This window comes from Paramisgurnus dabryanus, chromosome 10, assembly GCF_030506205.2.
Source record: "Paramisgurnus dabryanus chromosome 10, PD_genome_1.1, whole genome shotgun sequence".
NCBI lineage: Eukaryota > Metazoa > Chordata > Actinopteri > Cypriniformes > Cobitidae > Paramisgurnus > Paramisgurnus dabryanus.
This window is the reverse complement of record NC_133346.1, coordinates 18,659,033-18,672,004: the sequence shown is the minus strand read 5'-3', so window position 1 is coordinate 18,672,004 and position 12,972 is coordinate 18,659,033. Positions and strand designations below refer to the sequence as shown.

The following is a 12,972-nucleotide window of genomic DNA, read 5'->3' as shown; positions in this document are numbered from 1 at the left end:
TAAACAAACTCTATAAATTGTTTCCATAATACTGGGTTCATTGAGAAGCTGAACAAGCTTAAATATCCCTTAGAAATAAAAAAAACACTTATTTGGTGATGTTGTTTTCTTGTAATCTCTTGGTTGGTGTGTGCATGAGCTATTCCAGGTGAAGTGCCCATATAAGGACATCCACTGTACTTTCTGCACTGAAATTGCCCATAAAGCAAGATTGTTACGTACGAATCTCTCATAAATAAAAAAAAACTTTATGAAACTTGCACGAATCCTGGCATAGTGCATTCAGCACAAAACATATTTTAAAACTATTTTTTACCTATGTTTAGCATGAAAAAATCCGGCTCTTTAACAATGTTAGTAAGTCAGAATGCATGAAATAGCTTTAGACCTCTCATTTTAAGATACACTTTCAGTCCAAACCAGGAAACCTATCAACTCAGACTATCGCACAGCTATGGATTAAAGTTAGACATTCCCAAGGACTGTAGATTTAACATTTACCTAGTGAAGAAATGATATTTAGCAAATTTAAAAAATTGGCTACGATTAATTACAAAAAGTCTAAGGAGTGGCATGCCGTGACATTTACATTAGATTCCCCTCCGTACTTTCCCAGTGATGCATTAGATACAAAAAGGCCAGTCCAGGTTCTTCAAGGTAATGGGTCACAAAAATAACATGTGCTTATTAATTCCACTGACATTTATTCATTTCTGCCGTGCACCCTGTAGGGTTTTTGGGTTAGCATAAGGGTTTAGGTTGTATTTACAGTATGTGCAGACTGTGACAACCAGCTAAAGTTATTTTTTTTGTGATTTACTGTTTTCAACATAAAATTGTCCTATGTAATGCAAAGACCATTCGATAACACTTTACTTGAAGGGGTGTTCATAAGACTGACATGACATCTTCATAATCATGACCTGACATTACCATAAAGGTAATGTCTTTAACTTAAAGGTGATTTTGCACGTTTATGACAACTGTCATTAAAGGGATAGTTTGGCCAAAAATGATATTAAACCCATGATTTACTGTTAATGTTTAATGTTACGGGGTCCACGACCTTCAAGTCCAAAAAAAGAGCGTCCATCCTTCACAAAATAAATCCAAACGGCTCCAGGATGATAAACAAAGGTATTCTGAGGGTAATCCGCGTGGTGTTGTTGTAGAAATATCCATATTTAAAACTTTATAAACTAAAATAAATACCTTCCGGTAGCGCTGCCACACTCAGACTACTTTGTTATGCATGCTAAAAGCCACAGTTGCTATTTTGACTATAGAACACCTCAGTTGGAAGCGAACGGTATCTTAAAGCACTTTCAGATAAGATGACACATGTTAGATGTTTGTGTTCCTGTCATACACTCTTATAAATAAAAGTTCCTCAAATGTTGTTGTTTTTTTTTTAAAGCTGAATGGTTCCATAAAGAAGCTTTAACATCCACATAATCTTTCTCCTCTATAAAAGTTTCTCTGTAGTCGAAAAGGTTTTACAAACTATTTAAAGGTAAAAGCATAAAAGTGGGACATTTCACAAGACTTTTTAAAGATGTAAAATAAATCTTTGGTGTCCCCAGAGTACGTACGTGAAGCTTTAGCTCATATGGATAATTATGTGTGCTTGCAAAAAGCACACTTATTGTTCTTCATAAGTTTTCTTCTCATTATTATTATTATTATTCCAAAAAACAAAACTGTTTTACTACGTCTCTTTAACATGACAAGTTTGGTAGAAACACCTGTGGCGTCAGTCCCCGCACTCCGCTGACTGCTTATTAAGGCCATGATTCTCATAGTTTTGGTCATTTTCGGATTGCGGAGCTACGTGCAAAGTTACAAAAACGCGTGACTCTTTTGTAGTTACATCATGTACTAAATTAAAAGTTGCGATTTTCTAGGCCGATATGGCTAGGATTTATACTCTCAATCTGGCGTAATAATCAAGGACTTTGCTGCTGTAACATGGCTGCAGCAGGTGTAGTGATATTACGCGCTGTCCGAAAATAGTTTTAGCGCAATGCTAAAGGTCTAATCACATTCAATAAATTATGCTAAGCTATGCTAAAAGTGTTACCGCCAAACCTGGAGATCAGCTGAATGGATCCCAAAACGGTAAAAATCAAATATTTAACTCTAGGGGAGCTGGAAAATTAGCATATTTTCACAAAAGTGGAGTGTCCCTTTAATGGCAGATCTGAAATAAAATAATTATTTATATTTAGATCATAGCTAATGCCGCCGGCAGGGTGCTATTGCATTCAAAATCAAAGGAAAAGAAATAAAAACACATCTTTGTCATTTTCAGTCTCCGTTAACCAATTTGTTAGCGGGGAGCCACGAGTTGAAGATAGCACAGGATTCAAGCTCCGGGTAACCCCTGCAGAGCTCAGATTTATCTTCTGACTGTCTGGCAGAGCTTCAGAGCAAGACTGGAAGAAAAGGCCATCAGAGGGAGTTTTTTTTTTTCACACAGTGCAGTCGCCTAAAACAGGAGGTTGTGGGTCCCGGAAAGCCTCAGATGTGCGCTCCAGGCCTGGTGACGCTGCTCTCCAGAGAGGATGCTCCGGGGGAATGGGGAACACGTCCAGAAAGTGAGTCAATCCGCTTTCGTTCTGTCAACTTAGGGCAACGAGACATGCAGTAGATGGGACACATTACCGCTCCTCTGGGAGACGTTTGAGAAGCTTGGATGATGCAGGTAGATGTGGCGAAACAAAAGGAGAAGGTTGTTAGGACTGAAGAAAACTATCACAGAGTTTTTACCAAATATCCGTCTTGGTGTTTTGGACAGGGACCCCCTCCCGGCTAAAACTGTTGATTATTTTTTTTCTATCAGAATGCTCTGCATGATGTACTGTCCTGTAATACAGTGCTGTCAATGTCGGGGACTATGCCAGATTTATGTTTTCGCTTGAATGATTGAAACCATTGATTCTTTGGCTGGGGGTTATATTGTGTTAAATAAGTGACTTTGCTTGTAGCCATGAGAACCTGAATATACTTTCTTGAAGGTATAATGTGCTTTTTGTGTCACTAGGAAACAATACTAAATGTTTTGGAGTCAGAATCATCAATAAGTCCGTCTGTTTGGTATTCTTTAACAAACAGAGCAATGTTTTACATCTGCAATAAGGTATTTATCCAAATCGATTTAATTCTGTAGCTATACATTTATTTTACTGTATCAGCGTCTGCGTTCCCTAGGTTTAAACCAGAGACTGATCTTATAATGAGTCTCATAAACACCTTCAAATGCATATTTTTTTTTTTTTTAATGCATTCTTAGCCAAAAAAGTTTACTTAAAACTTGAGAAACTAGCATAGTAGCATGTAATCCATTATAAAACAGGCAATAAGGTTTCACCACAGTGTATTTCTTGCCTACAGATATTAAGGTGAAGGTGTCTTGGCGTTCCACAGTACTTCACAGAATGTTCCAGTTAAAGGTGAGTCAAAATCTTTCCTCTTGGTCTGTCTGCCCTACTTAGAGCCGGTGTTATCGGTCTTCTTAACCCAAACCGAATGCCTTTGTACGACTCCTCCAAATTCTCATCTCTCTCGAGAATCTCTGTCTTTTCACTTTTCCCCCACTTAAAAAGAAATAATTTCCATTTGTCTCATCCTATGTCTTTAGCTTCCATCCGTTTCACAAGTATATGTAAATGACTGTCCTAGATAAAAGTATAAAGCGACCGTTCGTAGGGATTATACATGTAATCTCAATACTTCATCGTATCACTTTTTAGTGGTACAGGCTCATAAAAGTCACAGCAACCCATAAATATAAGATCATGTACTGTAGGATATAAAAAAAACTATACCTCTGTAACTGTCCTCAAAAGAAATAGGCTCTGGGGATGTGAAGGTGTGAATTATTGATAAGTGAATATCCCCTGCTTTGAAATTCATCATATACAGCGGTGAAAACAATAAAACAACAGCTTAGACTGGTTTTAGCTGGTCTCTTAGCCTGGTGAAGCCTTTCTTCTGGCTGTTTAAAATGTTTAACAGTGTTACAGTGTTCAGATCTGGCTATCTCGATATCAAATTAAAAAATGAGTACTAAGGTACTTACTTAACTCAGTGCACTACACCTTTAAATGAATAATGTGTAATTTTTAAGTATAAATATGTCCTAGTTGGTGTCAAATGACCTCTGGCAATGATAAGATTTTTCTTTGTAGAATTTCTTCTCTTTATTTACATTGAACGGCTAAGTCCAAGAAGGCTTCCATGTCGTTTCGCCATATTGAAAAACTATAATAGCAGAGAGGGACAAAAAGCACTAACCTACCGCAACGCGTTTCCACGCCGCGTTTTCGTTCAGAACATGTAAACTAGCTGAAACGGACAAGGAGATCAGAGTACATAACGGCTACCGTAGTTGCAACATGCATTTGGGAAAGGGAGGTGCTAGAGAGCACTATTCGTTTGAATGCAAAATACAATTTCACCACTAGATGGGGGAAAATCCTACTTATTGACCCTTTAAAAGCGGTGTGCATGATCTCTGAAAGCCAATGTTGACATTTGAACTCACCTAAACACAAACGCCCCTTCCCTGATAGAATCTGGACCGTCTTTTGATAGACCCACCCCACACATACGCAACCCAGGCAACGATGTTGGTTAGTAGACACGCCCCTTACTGCTGATTGGCTAAAACTGTGTTTCGGTACTTGGCCCGACTCCCTTTTCCAGAGCGTTTCTCAGAAATCATGCACCCCGCCTTTAACATCTGAAGAACCTTTTTCTGTTTCACAAAAATTTATTTATAGTGAACAAAGGGTCTACAAACTATAAAAAGCTAAGAAAAATGTATCTTTTAAGAACCTTTGACTTAAAAGTGTTTTTTTTTGGGAGAGCCAAAAATTGTACTTCTATGTCATCATTGTGAAGAACCCTTTAAGCACCTCAAGTGCTTAGGCTAGAGGTTTTCTCAGGTCCAAAGGCCCAATCTGAGCTGACCCAAATCACTTCCTTTCCTACCCAGACCCGACGTTCCCTACTAAAAAAACAACTAAGACAAGCATAAGCCCAGTTAGACCAGCTTAAAAAGCAGTGTTGGGGAAAGTTACTTTTAAAAGTAACGGATTACAATATAAATTACTGCATTACTTAGTTACTTTTAATGGAAAGTAATGCTTACGTTACTTTTTAGTTACTTTTGCGTTACTTTTTCTTGGCTGAGGCTTGATCTCTTTCAGGCCTTGCAGTTGTTTTTATGACTGAAAAGTTCTGCATTCAGAAATTGCATATTTCATCACAAAAATGTCGAGCTCTGGCCTGCCATCTCAGTTTCTGACTTAAACTGTTCCACACAGGCCTGTAAGCATAGAGTGCATTATATGACTACATTTAGTTTAATTCAGTACATATTTTTTTTTAATTAAAAAAGTAACTTGCATTAAAAGTAACTCAAATATAAATTTGTACATTTAACCCTCAGAAACCTAATCAATCGTCGACGATTGAAAACGGCACCTCTGATTCATATTTAAATAATTTAATAACCGTAAAACGTAGCTTCTTCCTTTTTTTCTGCTAATAGCTGAGGAGTTAGCTATCACGGGGATATATTTGGTGTCTTTCTAGCTTTTACAGAAGGTTTTCTATCCAGGCTGAAACTTGTCCCTCTTTTCGGAGTTGTTCAGCAATACATCCAAACTCTTACATACTAGATTTATCCACTTGATGTGCATAATTTATAAATTTTTCTGTCGGGTTCGCCGCTAGCTCAATGCTACAATGTCCACTGATGCTTTCTGTTTGTGTGCGTCATCACGCATGTGTGCGTCATCACGCATGTGTGTGTCATCACGCACGTGGCTTGAGGCTTGGCATCAATAAATGTCATGAAAACGCCTGGACTTTTTTTGTAAAAATGTAAATAGTTTTTGATCTGTATAATTTATAATGTTCATTTCTTTGCTCCAGGACTCCAAAGACATGAGACAACTGTTTAACAGAGGAAAAATGCTTAGCTTTTATTCTTTTGTGTGTGATTACAATAAATATATAAGTGATTCAATTTCCGTTTTATTTTTTATTTGTCTTTATGGTCCCATTACTTATTTTACATTCATGTGACATCAATACAAAACAAACATTCTAACAGTCCAACTTGTCCTGAAAAAAAAGATGTTTTTAAATTGTCTGTGCACAACAGGGTTGATGTTTTACAAGCTTTTTAAGAAAATAAAACCAGACGGACAATACATTGTAAAAATGACCTTAGGGCTCTTAGGGTTAAAAAGTAATGCGTTACTTCAGAAAAGTAATATTATTACGTAATTCACGTTACTTGTAATGCATTACCCCAAACACTGTTAAAAGTGACCAAAACACAGCTAGACCAGCTTGCTACACCAGCTAAAACCAAGCTGGGAGACCAGCTAAAACCAGCTCACCAGCACCTTAGCTGGATTTTTCAGTAGTATTTTTCTCAAATTTTTTAAACTTGTATCCAACTGTATGGCAATTTATTTCAAACCAGATTGGACCTGAATGTAAACCGCATTAATGTATGTACAGCCTGCAGCGCTGAATGCACCAGTCAGACCCAGACTGGCCATCGGGAGCACCGGGAGAGATCCCTAGTCTTCTTGCAAAAGCTCATTTATTTTAAATTATTCGAGACACGAGCCACTAATATCCGACCCAACCTGAATCTAAGGCACTCTGAGCAAAGTTTTATACCTTAAACTGCTTGCATCTCAGGTCAGACCTCAGGTTTTCAGGTCCAAGTGGAACCATGAAGACCTCTAGCTTATGCCTTACAGCTGATGTGTGAATGGTCAGCCTGGCAAGGGGCTTACATAAATCAAGTTGGTAATAATATAATCTGGGGTTCGGCCTCACTGACATGAAAAAAATTGAAACTACTGCAGTTTCGAAACAATTGCACTTCATTAAAAATATTTGAAATCCTTGAATGCTACATGCCATTGTGTAAATTTAATTTGTTAAATAAAGAAACGCATTACGAGCATATTAGTTTGTGCTGTGGTATTAAAAGTAGTTTCAAAAAGTGAGAATTTGGACAATCCTAATTCTGTGTAGTCAAACTCAGGGTCGTTTTCAAACTGTGAAAGCAGGGGTCATGCTAGTGCACGCCATCTTAAACAAACCTCATTATCTTTCCTCAAAGCACAAGTTTAACTGGGCAGAAACGGCGTACAAGTTTCTTTTTCTTTCAGGACTAATTATTATACCGAGCACATGTGATGCTGTTTGAATCTGCTTCTACAACCTTATTAGCCGCAGGGCTGAAACCTGTTTGCTGGTGTGACTTCGTAGAACAAACCTTCCACTGGTTTGCATAGCTTGTTACATACAGGCCAGGAAAGGTTAACAGCTTCGAAATCATGGAGAGCACTGTGCTTTCTGTCCATGTGGGATCTTATTATAGAGTGCTTCATATAGTTACAGTACGTGCACTCACAGCTTTAAACAGGAACTGATGATACGATGCACGATCAATAGCAGGGTCACACTATGATGATAGTTTCGTTTTTTATTTAAGTGTATAGTTATTCACACTTAGCTACTTTGTTTCTTTGACATTGGTGGTTAGCGCAATTATATACAGTGTATATATAGCTTGTATTTCATTGCATAGATGCTCCTTTTTATAGTTCTGGAAATGTAATGGATTTTTCAGTTGTGTCTCATTTACTGTAAGTATCAATTTAGTACTGATACTTCTAAAATTGCTTATAAGGAGAAATAAAGATAGAAACAAATGAGTGAATTGTTTAAATGCATTAAGTAGTGTTGTAGTCAAGACCACCTAAACCGAGACCAAGTCATGACCAAGACCAAGACAGGCCAAGACCGAGACAAGACCAAGACTTTAAAGGGTCGAGACCGAGTTAAGGCCAAGACCAAGACAGGCTGAGACCAAGTCAAGAAAAAGACCATTGCAAGTCACTGCATTAAAACACTTATGATAAAATGTGGAATATGCATATGATTAAGCACTTCTTGTCTGTGTGTGTGTGTGTGTGTGTGTGTGTGTGTGTGTGTGTTTGTGTGTGTGTGTGTGTATGCGTGCATGTGTGTGTGCCATCAGAAAAGTTGATAAAATAATCAAAGGCGTTGCAGATAATGTGGAAAGAGCTGAAATCAACTTAACCATTTATTCTGAACTGTCTTTCCATAGCTTGCCATCCACTTAACACAATGCAGGTGTTTTTAGTAATAAAATTAGAAAAAACTGTCATTGGGAGAAACTTAAACAATGCCAACATCATATGCCAAACCTGAATAAACTGCATACAATTAATGATAAAAAATAAATTTGTGATGTGCACTGCAAAAAATGATTTTTACAGAAAAAAAATTATTAATATTTTTGTCTTGTTTTAAGTAAAAATATCTAAAAAATCTTAAATTAAGATGCGTTTTCTTGATAAGCAAAACTACACAAGAAAATAAGTCTAGTTTTTAAGACCAAACATATCAAATTTAAGTGATTTTGTGAATAAAACAAGCAAAAAAAATCTGCAAATGGGGTAAGCAAAAAAAATCTTGAAAATTTTTCTTAACCTCTTCAACCCTGAGGACCCTGTCCCGGGTCCAGAATTTCGTATTTTGACTTAATATAAAATATTCTTTTAATCTTTGATGCTCCGTCATGGACCCCAGTAACACATATGAGATACTGTTTGAAAGCTTAGAGTCTCTACTTTCTGCAGATATGCATCACTTTGACAAATCTTTTACTGTAAGAAAGTTATTTACACTTAATTTACACTATCACCCCCCCAATATTTTATTATATCATTTAATATTTACATATTTCATATTTTTCAAAAATGACAAACATGGGCAAGTCTTATATCAAATGAAAGCTCTCACTCTCGGGAATAAGGCTACAGCGTTATTTTTGTTCTAATATCAACACATATCCAACAATCGCTGAATGAATAATAAGGTAAAAAATGGTCTTTTGTAAACATATGTGAAACTTGAGTGTGGACTGCCTCAGATAGCACATATAGCCACAAATGATACACCATCTTTTATTTTAGGTCCTACTCTAAACAATGAGTCCATTCACAGCATTTTCTTTGGTTGTGTGCATATATAATCCCTTGCTATTTATTATATGTGCAAAACAAAAAATTAATATTTATATGAAAAATGTATTTTCACACCCTTTAGTAAAATGAGAATAACTTTTGAATGCGACATGCTAAAGAGTTCATTCTTTTTTTGGGTGTTTACTGTCTGCTGCTGCTAACAACCAGAACTGTCTGCAGTCTGCTAGACCACCCAGAACCAGAGTTATTCACTATAAAAGACAGTGTTTACAACATAAAAAAGAAAATTTGGTGTTTCATCATATGAAAAACAACATAAATAACAATATTTGTCACAAACAGCAGCTTTTTATGTAACTTCAAAGGGTTTTCTTTAAAATGATATAAAGAAATTGCATTTATTCCACTGTATGTGGTTATGGGAGCACTTCAAATGTTTTTAGGCAGAAATTGTATACAAAAAGGGTATTATTCCTCCCTTCAGTTGGAGTAAAATAACTTTTGGATAGATTATGATAGAGAAAAAATTCCTTTTTCCTCTGTAAGCTGACAATTGCTGGAATCAAACAAAACTGTCTGCAGGGACCTGAGATACCCAGGGCCAGAGTTATATACTTTCAAATAAAAACTTTAGAAAAAAACATCAAAAAGCGCCTATTTATTTTTGTGTTTATTAGAGGACTGATATCACATACAACCATGTTGAGCACTTTTAACAGTGTTTTATGTAATTTCAAAGGGTTACCTGTAAAATGATACCAAACTTTTGTATGTAAACCTCTGCATGTGGGTATGGGAAGCTTTTGAAATTGGGTAGGCCAAATCCAGGCGAAAATCCCCAAAATAGCTTCAGGGTGTAAGAAGTTAAACACTAAATTCAAGAAAGATTAAAGAAAAAATAGCTTACACCACAGATTTTTTTGCTTGTTTTATGCACAAGTCACTTAAATTTGATATGTTTGCTCTAAAAACTAGACTTATTTTCACTTTGTTTTTTTCAACTTTTCTTTTAATTGCAATGTTTATATAAAAATATGTTTATAAAAAATTATTAGAGGAACACATTTTTTGCATCAAACTTTACCTTATATATAAGCATGTATTTGCATCCCCATGAACTTGGCGTTGTACCAAGATAAATCTAGCAATTAATGTTGAGTTTTTGAATACATTTCGACACCGCGGAGTAAAACTGCACATTACCGTACTGGAGAATGGAAATTTTGTGAGCGTTTCTGACAACGTTTTAATGCAGCAAAATGCAGCAGCAAGGATCCAGCGACCACGCTCAGATGCTTATGACGTCTGTGAATGCAATTGCTTCTGCGTTGTTGCGTCTGCAGCGTTCTTTGGTTTGAAGGTTGCATGCAAAATCGATTTGGCTTAAAAAAAGGAGGGGTCACTGTCACGCCTTTGCATGAGACTTAAGCAAGTTAGCTCCCAATTTAATCTCACTGATGTCTAGGAGAAATAATTGAGACAAAAGAAATCTCATCTGTAAATTTTCTTTCATACCGATAAGTTTGTTAACTTACAACAAGCTAATGCTAATGTACCTTTAACTCGTTTCCTGTGTTACGAAAGTGCCCTTTTGATATTTACCTTATTAGTTGTCACTTTCTAAATTGAAACTCAATATTAATCCAGTTATTAATCCCAAACACAGGCTACATCCACACAGTCATTGTCATTCTCCACCCTCTGTATCATTTTAGCGTTAGCATCGTCCACATGTGGGTTCTGCAGCAGTCAGCAACACTCAGCTCCCATTGATCGGGTCGTACCGTTTGATTAGCAGCTAATGACACTTAGTGCAATCTCTTCAAGACAACCCGGTGCTGTTTAGAGCGGAACAGATGTTTTGGCAAAGCGATCCCGAGGTGTAATTAACCATTGATACTAAGTGCATTAGCGCTGAGAAACGGCACAGCGTGAGATATGGCTGTCACACTGCACGTGCTTACGCTAATCGGGACTCTTGAGAGCACTGGACGGCGTGGCGATAGTAGACGACAGTTAGTGGGTCTTCAGAAGATCTGAATGAAATGGGCCGCCATTAAGGAGGAGCGCCCTTGTTGTGGGCTGCTTAAGAATGTGTTTTACGGCTGCTAACATCTGGAGCTTAGGCAGATGCCTGTGACAAACAGAAGGATTTCTTAATAGGTCTCTCTAGGTGAAAGTCATTACTGCCCATTACACAGTCGACTGAGAACGCTATCCACAGTGTTCAGATGAGCTTAATAACTTAATTAAACGCTTTGATTGATAATACAAGCATATATTGTCATCAAGCTGTGATTATAAGAGCGGAATGTAAGATTAGCTTATGTAATATGAATTCCCCCCTCCATCTTACCCAATGGCAATTATTCAAAACCGTTCATTAAGCACGGCGCACACGTTCGAAAACAGGGATTAGTGTTTGAAAGTGTTGTACGCTCGAAGTCATTCAAAGTCACAAGGTAAGCATTTACATTACTAACTCTAAACCATTTATTTCTAGGCAAACTAAGCCCAGCTTTCCCTATTATTTCCAAACAAAACGCACTCTTATCCACTTTTGGTGCTGCCGACTTAGCCACCTGGCCTCTGCCGGCTTCCAAAGCACCTCATCATGCTTGTCGCAGCCCCAGCTGAGGCAGCGTTTAACCTTAAAGACAATCGTACCCGTTTCCCTAGAGGCATGCTGTCCTCCTGCAACTCGACCCACCTGTCTTGGCTATCCGAAATGTCAGGTCACGGGCCACTGAGAGTCTGCGAGGCGACCTGCACTCACATCGCCTCCCCCCAAGCCTTATACACTCCACTGACCGAATCGCTTGTAAAAATAACCTTTCGAAGTTGGTCCGTGAACATTTTTGCAATTTCTTTAATAGTGCAGATGGTCTGGGATTTTTGGGAAACCGTGCACGTGAGCACTTTCCACCGCAACCTCCCGAAGTGGCTCGTTTCCTTGTTTCATCCACCCGGAGGCTGGTAACTATGACTGATGTAAAAGGCTGCATCCTATTAAATGCCACCAGAAATGAATTTCCAGTTAGCGGTTATTGTTGCATGTAACAGGCCCCAAGCCACTGGGCTTTAAAGACGTTTAACAATGGTTAACGGATCTCCGTATTGACGAAAGTAAGCGGCACATCCGAATTGTATTAAAGATGATACGTTAGACTCTTCGCGTGGTCATAAACACCCACACAGATTCTGCGGCCATAAAAAATAACATAAAACAGACCCAAGCCTATAATCCGGTTCTACTTGCCGTATGGAGCATCAAATATCGCCAACACACAACTATATATTCAGACTCACAAACAGGTAATGATCTCTACTAAAAATTTACATTTCCAAGAATATGATTACAGGATGGTTTACGATGCTGTTAAAAGACAACAATGAACCGAAGAAATTGAATTCGGAGTGATAAATGCCCGACGGGTGCAGCTGATGCATGCTGGACATAACAGAAGGAATTTGATATGCTAAAAAATAGGCAACAATTAAAAACATGTATTTATAGAGATAAATGTATACATCGGACTAATCATAAGTGCAAATACTGCAAGACAATGTTATACAAAAACAAAAGAAAAGAGTGTGTTTTCCTTTCATAAGCACATTGTTCAGACTTGTTTCATTAGCATCTGGTTTTCTCAAGGTGTCAGGGTTTGGCAGTTAGCCCCTGCTGCTAAACTACACCATTATAACTACACCATCACACCAACAAAAGGCCAGTTTCTGTGTTGACAGCCATTCAAAAGTAGTCCTATTAAAAAATTGTGTTTTAACCCAAAATAAAATACATTTTGTAAAGATTTCATTATATTACAGAAGATGTGTTCGTATATCAATCCATTGATTATACTACAGTAGATGTGTTATTTAATGGTATTTACTACATTATTATGTATTATGTTTTTTG

General features: G+C 37.4%; 1 protein-coding gene and 1 long non-coding RNA gene across 2 annotated transcripts in view; one reads left to right on the top strand and one right to left on the bottom strand.

Annotated features, from left to right (window-relative positions):
* LOC135779677 (leucine-rich repeat transmembrane neuronal protein 4) overlaps positions 1-12,972 on the bottom strand; it is a 154,374-nt gene that overhangs the window by 66,993 nt on the left and 74,409 nt on the right. The gene's annotated exons all lie outside the window — the stretch shown is intronic.
* Positions 2,484-12,972, top strand: part of LOC135779678 (uncharacterized) — a 49,314-nt gene continuing 38,825 nt past the window's right edge. Inside the window, exons 1-2 of the long non-coding RNA XR_010544845.1 lie at positions 2,484-2,597; positions 3,394-3,452. This is a non-coding gene — a long non-coding RNA (uncharacterized lncRNA). The remainder of the gene's footprint in view (positions 2,598-3,393; positions 3,453-12,972) is intronic.